Source organism: Camelina sativa, chromosome 12 (assembly GCF_000633955.1).
Source record: "Camelina sativa cultivar DH55 chromosome 12, Cs, whole genome shotgun sequence".
NCBI classification, from domain to species: Eukaryota; Viridiplantae; Streptophyta; class Magnoliopsida; order Brassicales; family Brassicaceae; genus Camelina; species Camelina sativa.
In genome coordinates this window covers 9,868,231-9,883,322 of record NC_025696.1, presented here as the reverse complement: position 1 = coordinate 9,883,322, position 15,092 = coordinate 9,868,231, and the positions used below count along the sequence as shown (strand labels likewise).

The 15,092-nt window shown below is 39.1% G+C and overlaps 1 pseudogene; it reads left to right on the top strand.

The window, feature by feature from the left end:
- On the top strand, positions 6,834–14,869 carry LOC104733345 (annotated as a pseudogene).

Sequence of the window (15,092 nt, the reverse complement as noted above, 5' to 3'; positions counted from 1 at the left end):
GGCCAATTCTCAATGAAATCAGATGTTTATAGTTTTGGCTTATTAGTTCTTGAAATTATAAGCGGCAAGAAGAACAATAGCCTCTATCAAATGGATGGTAATGCTGGAAATCTGGTTACATATGTGAGTATATATACACCCTTAAGACTTCCAATTTTTTGTGCTTTTTGTAACAATGTTATAAGTTCTTATTGTTAAAATGTTCAATAGACTTGGAGTCTATGGAGGAATGGGTCGCCATTAGAGCTCGTGGACCCGTCCTTTGGAGATAACTTTCAAACAAACGAAATTACCAGGTGCATCCATATAGCTTTACTTTGTGTTCAAGAAGATATCGAAGATCGTCCAACAATGTCAATGATCGTCCAGATGCTCACTACTAGTTCAGTCGCTCTCGCCGTGCCTAGACCACCTAGATTTTTTTCCGAAGCAAGCATGAACAAGCAGAACGAGCAGGTCCATCTATGGATATATCTGCTATGTTCAGTCGACGAAGCTTCCATCACTCGTGTAGCTCCTCGTTGAAGACAAAACTTTTCATAAATCCAAACTTTTGTGATATGTGATTCTAGACAATCAAGATTGACAGTGAACAGAAAAGTCTGAGTTAAAGTTTTGTTTGCAACAAGGATTCAGATAACTCAATTGACTAGTCCGTTAAAAAGAAGAAAAAGAAGAAAAAGAAGCCGAGACTTGCTTGACAATCCCACCGTTTCCTGCTTCTGTGAGCACCACGTAATCGAGCAATCATTGAGATAGAAAATGTGACTATTTGTGCTCTTACCATCATCTTCATCTATATTGTGACTACTATCACAATAACCTACTAAACCCAAGATGCTTCCTCTTTTAAATGTGAGACCGTAACATGAAGTTCCTTGTAAGTATCCTCAAACAAGTTTCAAAGCCACACCATGAAACTTCTTCGGATTATGCATATAACGACTCAAGATAACAGCAAAAACAAGATCAGGTCGGGTATGAATCAAGTATCTGAGACAACCATTCCTTCTATATTCACTTTCATCAATGGACTGATCACCTAAACCTTTAGAAAGTATCAAACCTGAATCCATCGGAACCTGCACAGCATTGCACTCGCTCATACAAGTCTCCTCGAGTTTTGACATATCTGCTCTGTTTCAACGTGATTCCACTGTTCTCTTGTAAGACTTCAATACCGAGATAGTATGTCAATCTTCCAAGGTTACTCATTTCAAACTTGGATGACATTCCCTGTTTGAACTCACGAACCAGACTCAAGCTGCTACCAGTGACGAGAAGATCGTCCACATAAACCGCAACAATCAACAACTGCTCCTTTACCTGTCTTCGATACAGAGCAGGTTTCTTGGCGCATCTCACAAAGTTTAACTCCTTTAGAATCTGATTGAGCTTGTGATTCCAAGCCCGTGGAGCTTGACGCAGACCATAAAGTGCTTTGTTGAGTTTATACACCATTCCTTCGCTTCCTTTCTTCATAAAACCTTCCGGCTGAGAAACAAAAACTTCTACTCTAAGTTCTCCATGTAAGAAAGCGTTTTTTTACATCTAGATAGTGCACTTCCCATCCTTTAGAAGCAGCCAAGGCAATGATGAAACAGATTGTCTCGATACGCGCCACCGGAGCAAACTCCTCGTCGAAGTCAATCCCGTCTTTCTGCACATATCCTTTTGCAACTTATCTTGCTTTATACTTATTAATGCTGCCATCTGAATTGCGTTTGATCTTAAACACCCATTTTAACCCAATCGGCTTGGCACCAGTCGGTAACTCCACCAAGTTCCACGTTTTATTCCTTTCAATCAAACTTAGTTCCTCAATACAAGCCTCTCTACACACTTTTAGTTCCTTTGCTTCTTCATAGAACCTTGGTTCATCATTCAAGGCCAACAGAAAATGATCTCCTTCTTCCTCTGCTAGAAGCACATAGTCATTAAGATAGCTCGGCTTTAGACTTGGTCGTGTCGATCTTCTTAACACAGGCTGAGCTTGTTCCAACTCTTGCTATTGAGGAGTTTCTTCTAACACCTCGTCTTCAACAGCAGAATCATTATCTTGTTTGCAGTCTGCTATGACTTCCTTTTGACAATTATTTCCAAAATATCCAAAACTTACAATAAATGATCCTAGAGCCTTTGTTTCATCACGTGAATCACTCCAGTTCCATTTTTTAACTTCGTCAAAGATTATATCTCTGCTTACTGTTACTCTCCGTGTTGATGGATTTAACAACAGGTAAGCTTTACTTCCATGTTCTGTTCCGAGATGCACCAATGCACGCGATCTATCATCCAACTTCTTTAGAAGTTGTGATTCCACCCTAGCATAGCCGATACAGCCAAAGACCCGAAAATGTTCCAAGTTTGGCTTCTTGCCTTTCAACATCTCGTACGGTGTCTTATCACTCAATAATCTCGTAGCAACCCTGTTGATCAAATAAGTGGGTTTGTCTCACTGCCTCTCCCCAAAGGTAATTAGGAACATCCATGTGTTTTAAAATGCTTCTCGTCATCTCAAGTAGGGTTCTGTTTCTTCTTTCCACCACACCGTTTTGTTGTGGCGAGTAGGGAGCAGTCAAGTGTCTTTGAATCCCAGATTCTTCAAAGAATTGTATTAACACAGAAGACACAAATTCACCCCCTCTATCTCTTCTAAACATCTTGATTGTTGTTCCAATTTCTTGTTCGGTGAGGGCTTTAAATCTTTTGAATGCATTGTATGCATCACTCTTATCTTTCAGAAGCAAAGACCACATGTACCGAGAGTGATCATTGATGAGCACAAATATATACTTATTTTGTGCAGCTGTTGCAGGTGTGATAGGGCTACAGAGATCTCCATGGATCAAATCAAGTGGTTTTTCAGCTCTGAAACTGGTTTCCTTTGGGAACGTCTTTCTTGTTTGCTTCCCAAGCAAGCATGATGCACATGTCTCCTTAACAAAACTCAAGTTTGGAATTCCAACGACTAACTTCTTTTTCACCATTGACTCCAAAGTTTTGAGATTGATATGGCCCAGTCTCTCGTGCCACCTAGTAGAAGTATCAGCTTCCTTGACTTGCAAGCAGTTGGTTTCAGCTTCCATACGGATCTTGTAGAGTCTTTTCTGCAATATGTTTGCCTTTACTAAGAGCCTTCCATCACGATCATGCAGTGTTAGATAATCCTCCTTCATTCTAACCTCACATCCCGTAGCTAGTCCAAGACTAAGAATATTACTCTTGAGATCAGATATCCAATAGACTTGAGCCAGAATCTTTCGATCACCCGACTTGGTGACAAAAAAAACAGAACCTCTCCCTTTGATGTCGACTCATGAGTCGTCACCAAACCTAACCTTCCCCGTGAATATTTCATCAAGTTTGGTAAAGTAGTTTCAGTTTCCAGTCATATGGTTACTGGCTCCGTTATCGAGATACCACACATTCTCTCCTTCCGATTTTGTTTCATAATTGTGTGGCTGTACCTTTTTCTCATTGAGAAACACCACCTCATGCATTAGCAACTCCTCGGCGTCTTGAGTATCAGATTCAGTTCCATCTTGAATCTCTTGAAGCTTAAGTAACCTGTTTGTACAGTTAGAGGCATAGTGACCATTCTTGTCACATCGGTAACAAACAATAAGGGACTTGCCTCTGTTCTGATAGTTGCTACGACCTCGCCCTCTTCCCCGTCCTGAGAACCGTCCACCTCTTGTACCCCTTCCACGTCCTTGGTCATAACTGATATGTATATATTTTGTCTCTCCTTAACATGTTTTATTCATGCATTTAGCTAGAATAACTCATTGTTTTGCATCATTTTCTGGTCTCTTATATACACTTTGCATTTTTAGGTAGTTCTTGCATCATCTTTGCATACATTGTGCATTTTGGAGTATTTCAGGTGTTTAGGAGATGTCCAGACTATTGGAACCACATGGAGGCTGAGACGTGCGACTCGACCAAGCTTGCTCGAAATGGACGTCATGTGACTCGACCTACACTACCCAGCGATCCAACCTTCCATGTCTTTGATCGAGTCGAGTGAAGATTTTTCTTTGGGATTCATCTTTCGACGTCTTCATCAAAGTTATAGGGAATTGAGTTATATTTCAAATGCCGTTCATGTCAAGCCAATCGGAGGCGTGGTTCAAGAGTTATCACTGTTTTAGTGGATGCATATACACCCAGCTCGAGTCGACACCACTCCACTCGACCCAGCTTGAGTCGGCACCACTCCAATCGACCCAGCTCTAGTCGGCACCACTCCACTCGACCCAGCTCGATCCAACGCGCACCGACTCGATCGCAAATGTCAGGAAGAATGACGCTCCGTCTCACACGCTTCAGAAGATTTCCAAACCGACTATTTATCTTGTCGTTTTATGTTTTAGGGCTTTCCATGTTATACTATAAATACATTTTGTTAAGTCTTTACCAAATACATCTCGTTTTTTCCTTAAGGTTTACCTAGCCAGCTAAAATGTTCTATGATTTTGTAATCCAGATAGTTTTGATTTATTGAGTTTTCGCATTGGATTTCTTATACAAAGTTGTTCTTCTCATTTTTATTCATCTGATGATGCTTGATTCATTGTTTTCCGAGTTTGTATCCTTGTTGATGATGTCTGGATCTGACTAGTGTTAGAGTTCTTGAGGATGGGATAGATTAGGTGGAGGATCTTAGTATGTAGGGTGTTTAGGTTTAGATTTATATGATTTCCTTCTGGACTAGAGTTAGAAATACTAGTTTCTCTCTGATCAATTGGAACTAGGTCTTAGACATTTTTGCACCCAAAAAGTGTTTGATGAAATGTCTGACCAACTAGTGCCAGAGACTTACGTTCCTAGCCTAAGAGATTAGTTGTCTAGGGTGTTCGTTGACGTGAATGAACTGGTTTGTCATGCCTGCTCGAGCATGTTTCTCTAGCGAGAGCTAGGTTTGGAAGTTGTTGAATCTGAGTAGCTTCTGCCAAGAGATTGGATTAGCTAAGTCGTGATGTTCATTGTTTAGGGATAGTTTGCTTGTGGCATGTTAAACACTCTCTAGACTAAGAGACTCCGCCGACATCAATTACTCCCATCCTTAGGACTTCTATCTTTCTGATTGTTATTGCATTCTTGAGACTGTATCAGTTATTGCTGTTTAGTTCATGCTTAGACTCGTTTTCGTTTTTACTCATGTTTACTTCTTGTCATGCATTTTTGTTTCTAGTTCTGCAGTTCATTTCTGTTTTGCATTATAATCATTCTAGGATTGTTAGATATAAACCCATTCTTTGAATTGGCTTGACTTGTGATACGTTGATTGCATCTTGATTGCTACCAACATCTCATTTGGATTGACACCTTAAGTACTACAACTACATAAGGTTAATTGAACCTGCTAGGATAGACACACAAAAATCCTAGTATCAATAACCCTCTTGGTAGTTGTTAGAATACATAAGCTCTTTTTGATCATCCTCTTGATCTTCCTCATCACGAATCCTCTCCTTGTATGTTTTTAGTCTACCAACTATGTCCACAAAACTTGTCTTGTTAAGATCAAGGACTTGTTCCAAGGCTGCAATAATATGAATATACTTCTTCCTTGGCAAGCTCTTCAGGAATTTGTTGACCAGCTTAGGCTCTTGAATAGTCACACTCACACCTAAAGCACCAGATTTGGACGCAAGTTCTGACAACTTTCCCACAAAGTCATCGATTGTATCTATAGTTTTCATCTTCATTCTCCCGAAATGCGACATTCGAGTTTCCAGTCTTGCCTCCTTTACTCTCTCAGCTCCGACGTAGCATGACTTGATCGCATCCCAAACCTCCTTGGGAGTAACAAGATTACTAACTTGTAAGGTCAGCGTCTCTGGAATAGACTAGAACAGAAGAGATTTGGATAGATCAATCTTATCGGCCTCAGCTACCCCTGCTTCGATCGTCTCCCATACTCTGTTCACCTTGAGCATGACCATCATCTTCATGGCCCACACCATATAGTTAGTGGTGGTGAGCATTGGACATTGAAGAATGTCTCCCATGGAAGAGACGAAATACCGGTCTCCTTAGGTATGGATGTCGTAGCAAGAATGTCTCCCATGTCTCTTAACCAGATTTTTTTTACTTTGTCACAAACGAAAAGAAAAGAGATATAAGTTGTGTTTAGAGATTCAATAAAGTTCTGATACCAAATATTGAATCAGACACAAAGAATAACGAATAACTCTCGTTTATTGCTTCAGAAACTTCTCAAAACTAAAGCTCTCTCAATGTCATAAGTTGTGCTACACCTTAGCACCTCCTTATATATAAACTATATTTCCAAAACACTTTTGGAACTAACTTTAGATAACTCCTAAAGAAAAGTAAAACTAACATTTTGATATGTATATTTAGATCCTCCTAAATATACTCAGCTTGATCTCCAAGCTACTTCAAGCTTATAACAACAACCCTCAGATACTATACCTTCATAATTTCTGTTGAAAGTCCTGCTTACCTAATTCATAATTGTCCAAGTACGACAACGTATTCAAGGAACAATAGTTACTTCACCAATCTCATAACCCTTTTGTCCTCTCTGACTTCCCGTAACGCCTCGTACTCCATTTGATATTTAGATCATTGATCCAATAACTAAAATCATAGCCTTTTTCCAACAATTTATTTTTATTTTTGTTGTTGACTAAAATGACAATTTAAAAAAAAAAAAAATAGTTTACTTTGACTTTGATTGACTTTATCGTCGTCTACTTCACTTTACTCAGCAGTAGTTAGAGAGAAAATAACAAAATTCAGTTTATAAATGAGAGATCTCCATTATGTGAAACTCAAATCTTAAAGGAAGTCGAACCATGTCTTCTTTGGTGTTTTTCATCTTCCTTTTCTTTTTCTCATTCCTCACTATCTTCAGAGCTTCTGCTCAAGATCCTTTTTACATATATCATGATTGTCCAAATACGACAACTTACACAAGTAACAGCACTTACTTAACCAATCTCAGAGCCGTTTTGTCTTCTCTTTCTTCCCCTAACGCCCCTTACTCCACCGGGTTCCAAAACGTCACGGTGGGAGTGGGACAAGCTCCCAACAGGGCCACTGGACTTTTCCTTTGCCGTGGAGACTTGTCGCCGGAAGTTTGTCGCCGCTGCGTCACCTTTGTCGTTAACGACTGTTGGACCTTAATTTATTTAAGCTTAGTGGGCTTAATAAAATTGGATTGTGTGAATGAGAAATTAGGCCTTAATGGTTTGGTCTTGCTCAAGTTGGAGCTCCAAGAGGAGTGGGTCAGATTGGATAGAGTCAAAACTCTGTTTCACGATCCGTGAGACTCGGTCTCTTTCTTTTCGTGATCAAGTGGAGAGTTGGATTTCCTTGAGAGATCGTCGCTTCTTCACGTCGCCCACCTCCTAGATTTGCGATGGACTAGGTAAGGTTGTGGAGAATCCATTTCAAACCCAAGTCATCCAAGACCTCTATATAAACACAAGTTCAAGTCTCATTACGTAACTGATCACCGATCGAAATATCAACGAAGATAAGAAAAGACTTAGAACACAAACATCCAGCAATCTCTCTCGCACAAAGTAAGTGTCATTTCGAGAGTACCGTAGAGAGAAGTTCGTATAGAGCCGGTGTTTGAGTGATTAGCAAACCCGATTGTGTATAGTTGTATCCTGGGACTCTTGTAACCATTAATCATGTCGCACTGTGGGGGTTTCAAAGAGTTAAGGAAAGAGATTTCGGTCTCGCCTCCATTCTTCCCTTAACGTGTACTTGTTGTTCTCATAATCAATACCTCTTACGTAGTGTGGCAAATTTCTAGCTCCTACATTGTTAACTCTTTGAATCTGTTGTTGTTCTATAAACATCTAACAGATTGATTTGAGATTTCATAAACGTTTAAGGAGAAGTTGTGTGTGTAATCACAATTTTGTTTACCACAGTTGCGATTGGGTAAAAACCATAACGAGAGCTTGAGAGTCTCGGACCTGTTTTGTTCTGTGCGAAAGGAAAAACAAAGTGTGTGTTGATTATAACTCAGCGTAAGATTGTGATTTTAAGGCTGAGTTAAAGCTGCAATTGGTTTAGATTTCTGGTTTTGTAAAACCTGCTGCTTGCATATTGTTTATTTGCTATTGAGAATTGCGATTCTAAAAGCTATTTTGAAACCAATTGTTGTGTTGTTCAAAACCTGCAGTTTGCCTTTGTGTTGCATTCATAAACTGCAGAATTTCTGGTTTGGATTTATTTGCCAATTAAAAACTCATAAATAGACACAATGTTTTGGTTTTTAAGTTTCTGCAAATTGAAAGTTTAAAGATTTATTATTTCTTGCCTTGAGAGGTTAACGAAAACTGCAACTTGATTTTGTTTTATTTATTTTTTGGAAAATAGAGAACATTAGTCAAGGGTTAAACCGCAGTTGTGCAATAATAATAAACTATCAAAAGTGGTTTTCTATGTGTTGTATTGTTTTAGCACACAAGCATCGTAGACTTAGTGGGTTGCTTGTGTTATTTATTTATTTTTGCAACTCAAAACAATTAACGTGAACAAGTTTGGTTTTGCGAAACCCATATGCATGGTCTTGTTGGTTTTGTGTTTGTTCGCAAATAATATATACCGAGTGTTGTTGATTTATTCACTTGATTATCAGAGTCATTTCACGACTTGATATACGGTTCTGAACAAAGCTTTGTGTTTGTGTTTCAGACATGTCGAGTGAAGACTTGAACGTGTCCAACGTTGCTGAGGTCACCAAGACCACCACCAATGGAACTGGGAATGACATCCAGTTTGGTACGCTACCTCCGGTGAAAGTAGCAGTTCCTGAACCTGTACCAGCTGCAGTCCCAGATCAGTTTCAAGGGGTGCAGATTCCAGCTGTAAATTCGGCTGGTCTATTTCCTGAAAAGTTCGATGGAACATCGTTCAAAATGTGGCAAAAGAAGATGTTCTTCTATCTTACCACACTGAAACTAAGTAAGTACACTAACGAGGAGAAGCCCATTATCTCGGAGGGTAACACGGATCCACATGCGTTAGCAAGCGTACATGCTTGGATACAAAGTGACTTCCTGTGCAAGGGTTACATCCAGAGTCGTCTCAATGATCAGTTGTACAACGTCTACTGTAACGTTGAGACTTCAAAGGGACTGTGGGACTCTTTGGACAAAAAGTACCGCACCGAAGATGCAGGATCACAAAAGTACGCAGTTGCAAAGTTTCAAGACTTCAAAATGGTGGATTCTCGGCCGCTAATGGAGCAAGTTGAGGAGTTAACAAACCTCCTACATGAGATACATGCTGAAGGAATGAGACTGTGCGAGACATATCAAGTAGCATGCGTCATTGAAAAGCTCCCTCCTGGCTGGACCAATTTTAAAAACTATCTCAAGCTGAAGAGAAAGTGGATGAGTCTCGAAGACTTGACAGTGAGGCTCCGCATTGAGTCAACCAACCGAAGACAAATGGGATTTGGTGCTCAAACTCGTGATCCCAACGCGAATATGGCGGAACACAAAGTTGACAAACAAGGAAAGTGGCAAAATAAGGGGCACCAAGACAAGGGAAAAGGAAAAGTCCTGCCACAGAACAAGCAAAAGTTCAAGAAGAAAACCGGTGGAAACTCACAAAAGTTTACCGGAACATTTCACAACTGTGGCAAGATGGGCCACAAGTCTTTGAGTGTCGTAGTAAGAAGGCTCCTAAGAACACGACAATTATGAAGCTAATCTCACCGAAGCTGATTTTTGTGCGTTTGTCACCGAGACTAACGTCGCCGAGTGCAATCCGGAGACTTGGTGGTTCGACACCGGTGCAACTAGGCACATTTGCATGGATAAGTCGATGTTTTCGACATACAGCAAGAACACGAATGATGAGAAGCTCTTCATGGGGAACTCTGCTACTTCAAAGATTGAAGGTTACGGCAAAGTAGTCTTGAAGCTTACTTCTGGATGTGAGATTACTTTGACAAACGTAGTTTACGTGCCGGATATGCGCAAGAACCTAATCTCGGGGTCTCTCATTTGCAAGCATGGATTTAAGGTGAAGATGGAAGCAGATAAGCTTGTAATCTCCAAGAAAGGGATGTACGTAGGTGATGGGTTTGTTTGTGATGGGTTATTTAAGGTGTCTAAAACAATGATGTAACCGAGACTTTCCACCTCCAAGAAAAATAAGTGTAGTCTCGATAGAGAAGAATAAGTTGTAGTTGGTATCTCCTTTTTTAATAATGGAAATTTCAGTTTAGTTTCATTTGGTGAAGTCTTTTGACTTATGCATGAATGTTTTTAAACTCAAAAATGCAAAGTGAGTAAAGATTAACATGAGATTTGCATGAAACTTACGTTAAAGCATGACTCAAAAATGCCATCATCAACATGAGAAAATGGAATATATACATATATGTATATTGTTTAAATTCACATAAATTTGTGTGATTTAATTTTGTAACTCTCTTTAATGATTGTACAAAATATTTTTTTTTATTTATGTGGCAAAAGATGAATGAAATGTTAAAGGTTAGTCTATAAAATGTGGGGGGAAGCGTTGCTTACCACAAATAATATTCTCAACATGATACCACATAAATTTATTAGAAAATTCATTATTTTGGATAAAGCTTAAGAAGGTATGTGAATTTTTGAACTTTGTGGATGATTTCCTGAAGTAGGAAAAATCAGTGTCAATATTATGTATACACTATTATAGCAATCAGCTATTTTTTGGACACTGAATAAATGATTAAATGATTAAATCATTGAATTATCAAGAGGAATGGGTTTAAAGCCTATAAATAAAAATTCTACTTGATGGAAACCTCACCTATGTGATTGGAGATCCCAAGATCTAGGTTCAAATGGGACAACAAAATCAAGTGGAGTTAGAGTTGAACACTGTAAAACTATGTCTATACCCAGTTCCTAAAGATAAAAATAAACAGTGTTACCTGTAAGAGTTGAGGTTAAGCATTAGCTTTTAATGATATACCATAGTTTTGAGATATTAGTGGAGTATTACAGGATGCTTCTAAAAACAAAACTGATGGGAAATGGGGCCGTTTCTAGGAGAATGAAAGAGAGGCTATATTCTCCAAGTTCACTCATGAACCCAGGAAAGTCCAAGGCCAAAATGGACACAATAGAGAACAAAATCTCTACGAGAAGATATTGTTGCGCGATACTTGTTGTCTAGGTTTACATTAAAATCTGGGTGGTTCAAGACATAATGTTCACCTTTCGGCCAAGTAAATCCGACAGATATTAAAAATGATTGGTTCAAAGCTGAAAAAGGCTACCTTTCAGATACAATAACATTTTCGTATACTCTCGAACGTTTTTCTAGTCTAGTCTAAGTGTGTCTAGTCTAGTCAAGTCTAGTTAGTAAAAGTTTTTATGAGTCTTCCTATGTTTAGTTTGTAATTCCTATTCATGTGGGAGATTGTTGGACCTTAATTTATTTAAGCTTAGTGGGCTTAATAAAATTGGATTGTGTGAATGAGAAATTAGGCCTTAATGGTTTGGTCTTGCTCAAGTTGGAGCTCCAAGAGGAGTGGGTCAGATTGGATAGAGTCAAAACTCTGTTTCACGATCTGTGAGACTCGGTCTCTTTCTTTTCGTGATCAAGTGGAGAGTTGGATTTCCTTGAGAGATCGTCGCTTCTTCACGTCGCCCACCTCCTAGATTTGCGATGGACTAGGTAAGGTTGTGGAGAATCCATTTCAAACCCAAGTCATCCAAAACCTTTATATAAACACAAGTTCAAGTCTCATTACCTAACCGATCACCGATCGAGATATCAGCGAAGATAAGAAAAGACTTAGAACACAAACATCCAACAATCTCTCTCTCACAAAGTAAGTGTCATTTCGAGAGTACCGTAGAGAGAAGTTCGTATAGAGCCGGTGTTTGAGTGATTAGCAAACCCGGTTGTGTATGGTTGTATCCTGGGACTCTTGTAACCATTAATCATGTCGCACTGCGGGGATTTCAAAGAGTTAAGGAAAGAGATTTCGGTCTCGCCTCCATTCTTCCCTTAACGTTTACTTGTTGTTCTCATAATCAATACCTCTTACGTAGTGTGGCAAATTTCTAGCTCCTACAACGACACCTTCAACCTGTCCGAACGAGAGAGAGGTCGTGGTCTATTACGATGAGTGTATGCTCAGATACTCTAACAAGAGTATACTCTCGACCGTTACGTACGAAGGACGATTACTCATGATGAACCCTTATAATATTTCTTCTATTAAAAATCAAACAGACGGGTACATAAGTTTTGTGTCGCCCGCGATGAGGAAGGCTTCCATTGAAGCAGGCAACAGTGCAAGAAAATTCTCTACGGTAAAGACCGCATTGACCGCATACCCGACTTTGTACGGGCTGCTTCAGTGCACTCCTGATCTGAAAAGACAAGACTGCATATACTGTTTGCAAAGTTGCATCGATGGAATGGATCTTAACAAACTTGGTGGAAGACTTTTTTGGACGAGTTGTAATGTAAGGTACGAACTTTACCCGTTCTACAACCAAAGCGCCATCCAAACACCGCCACCACCCTGGACTCTTCGGTGTCTACTCCTCCGATGAAATCACCTTCATCATCTGGAGCCCTTCCACCGGCTTCAGCTCCTTCTCCACCACCACCACCTGGTCTGAACATTCTATTTTCCTTTGATTACATGTTTCAGCACAAGTTTTATTTTGAGACTTTCAAAGATATGCTAGCACAAGGATTGATATGTGGTGAACTTTTTTTTTATAATAATAGGCGGTGATCTGATACAAATGGTGAACTTTTTTTTTATAATAATAGGCGGTGATCTGATACAAACTATGTATGTTAATAAAGGAGGAGGCAAAAAATCCTCCCTCATAATCACCGCTGTTGTTGTTCCAGTCACCGTCCTTTTTCTTCTCTCCGTAGCTGTTTTTAGTTTCCGGACTAAGAGAAAAAGGACGATTCATGAGACAGAACCACTAGCTGGAGGTAAAGACTCCAATGATAAACTTGCTCCGATGAATATTTTGTTGTGCTCTTTTCAGTTCGGATGAATATTTTGTTGTGCTCTTATCCTAATTAATCTGTTGAGGTTATTTCTACAGATGGGAATGATATTAAGACTGCAGGTTCACTTCAGTTTGATTTTAGGGCAATTGAGGCAGCAACAGATAAATTTTCGGAAAATAACAAACTCGGTCAAGGTGGATTCGGCCAAGTCTACAAGGTATTATTATACCATTGTATAAGGTGTTTATCTACAATTTTAATCTCTGGAAACGGTTTCTATGCTGTGTAAATCGTTGCCTTATAATTCTCTCAGTTTAAGTCAAAACACATCATGTTGGCTTAACATTTGAAACCAATAGAGTGGTGAAGTTTTTGACAAATTCTTTACATTGTTTGTAAACCACAGTAACGTGTGTGTTTCACCACAATACAAATGATGACCTCCCCCACAATACTCTGATTTTCCCCTGTTCCAAATCAAATCTCACACACATATGTTAAGCATTGAGATATATGGGATTAAGTGCAAACAATCTTTGTATAATCGTTGTGGAACAAAACAAACTGAAATAATTCCACTTGATTACTTCTTCATTTTCATATTTAACTTTAGACCAAATCCATATACTAATACTATGAATTATTTTAAAATAAACTACTCTTACAGGGTACATTTCCTAGTGGAGTACAAGTTGCGGTGAAAAGGCTATCAAAGACATCAGGACAAGGTGAAAGAGAGTTCGAAAACGAAGTTGTTGTTGTTGCAAAGCTCCAGCATAGAAATTTGGTAAAGCTGCTTGGTTATTGTTTAGAAGGAGATGAGAAAATACTTGTCTATGAATTTGTGCCCAACAAAAGTCTTGATTACTTCCTCTTTGGTCAGTTAAATATATAATTTTCAAATTGCATGCCATTTTTTGTTACACTAACATTGTAAATACGATTTGTGTAGACTCTACAATGCAGAGCCAGCTTGACTGGGCAAGACGGTACAAGACCATTGGAGGAATTTCTAAAGGCATTCTTTATCTTCACCATGATTCACGACTCACAGTTATACACTGTGATCTCAAAGCGGGCAACATCCTTTTGGACGATGATATGAATCAGAAAGTTGCAGATTTCGGAATGGCGAGAATTTTTGGGATGGACCAAATGGAAGCCAATACAAGAAGAGTAGTTGGAACTTAGTAAGTATTGCTCTTCCCATTCATTTCATTTATTTCACTCAACACAAAAACTAAGACTTGTGGCAGTGGTTACATGTCTCCTGAGTATGCGATGTACGGCCACTTCTCCATGAAATCAGATGTATATAGTTTTGGGGTCTTAGTTCTAGAGATTATAAGCGGCATGAATTACAGTAGTCTCTATCAGATGGATGGTAGTGTTGGTAACTTGGTTACATATGTGAGCATACACCCTTAAAACTTTAAATTTTATCTAATGCTTTCTTTGATTTGACCAGAGTACATATTATGAAAATGTTGAATGTTTAATAGACTTGGAGATTATGGAGCAATGGGTCACCGTTAGAGCTTGTGGATCCATCCTTTGGAGATAACTATCAAATAAATGAAATTACTAGGTGTATCCATATCGCTTTACTTGTGTTCAAGAAGATGTTGAAGATCGTCCAACTATGTCAGCAATCGTCCAAATGCTCACTACTGGCTCCATAGCTCTCGCCGTGCCTAAACAACCTGGATTTTTCTTTCGGGGTATGCATGAACAAGTAAGAGAAGTTGCTACATCTGTGGATAGGCTTGCTCCCTGTTCAATCGATGATGCTTCCATTACTAGCGGTGCTCCTCGTTGAAGACAAAACTATATTCACTAACATTAAGTTGTGCTATATGATTCTAGACTATTAAGCTTGGAATATGAACAAAGATTCGTGTAAATCAATCTGTTTCCACAGTTTATTTCCTTTATGACCCCATCATGTAGTAAATGATACTATGTTTTAAAGTTTGGTTTCCTTAAACAAGGATTCATCTCAGTGATCAAGGCATCAAAACAGAATAAGGAATCACGAGGTGAAGTCATGAAGCCCCGGATTACTCTGTTGGCACACACTATGATATTGAAGCCGA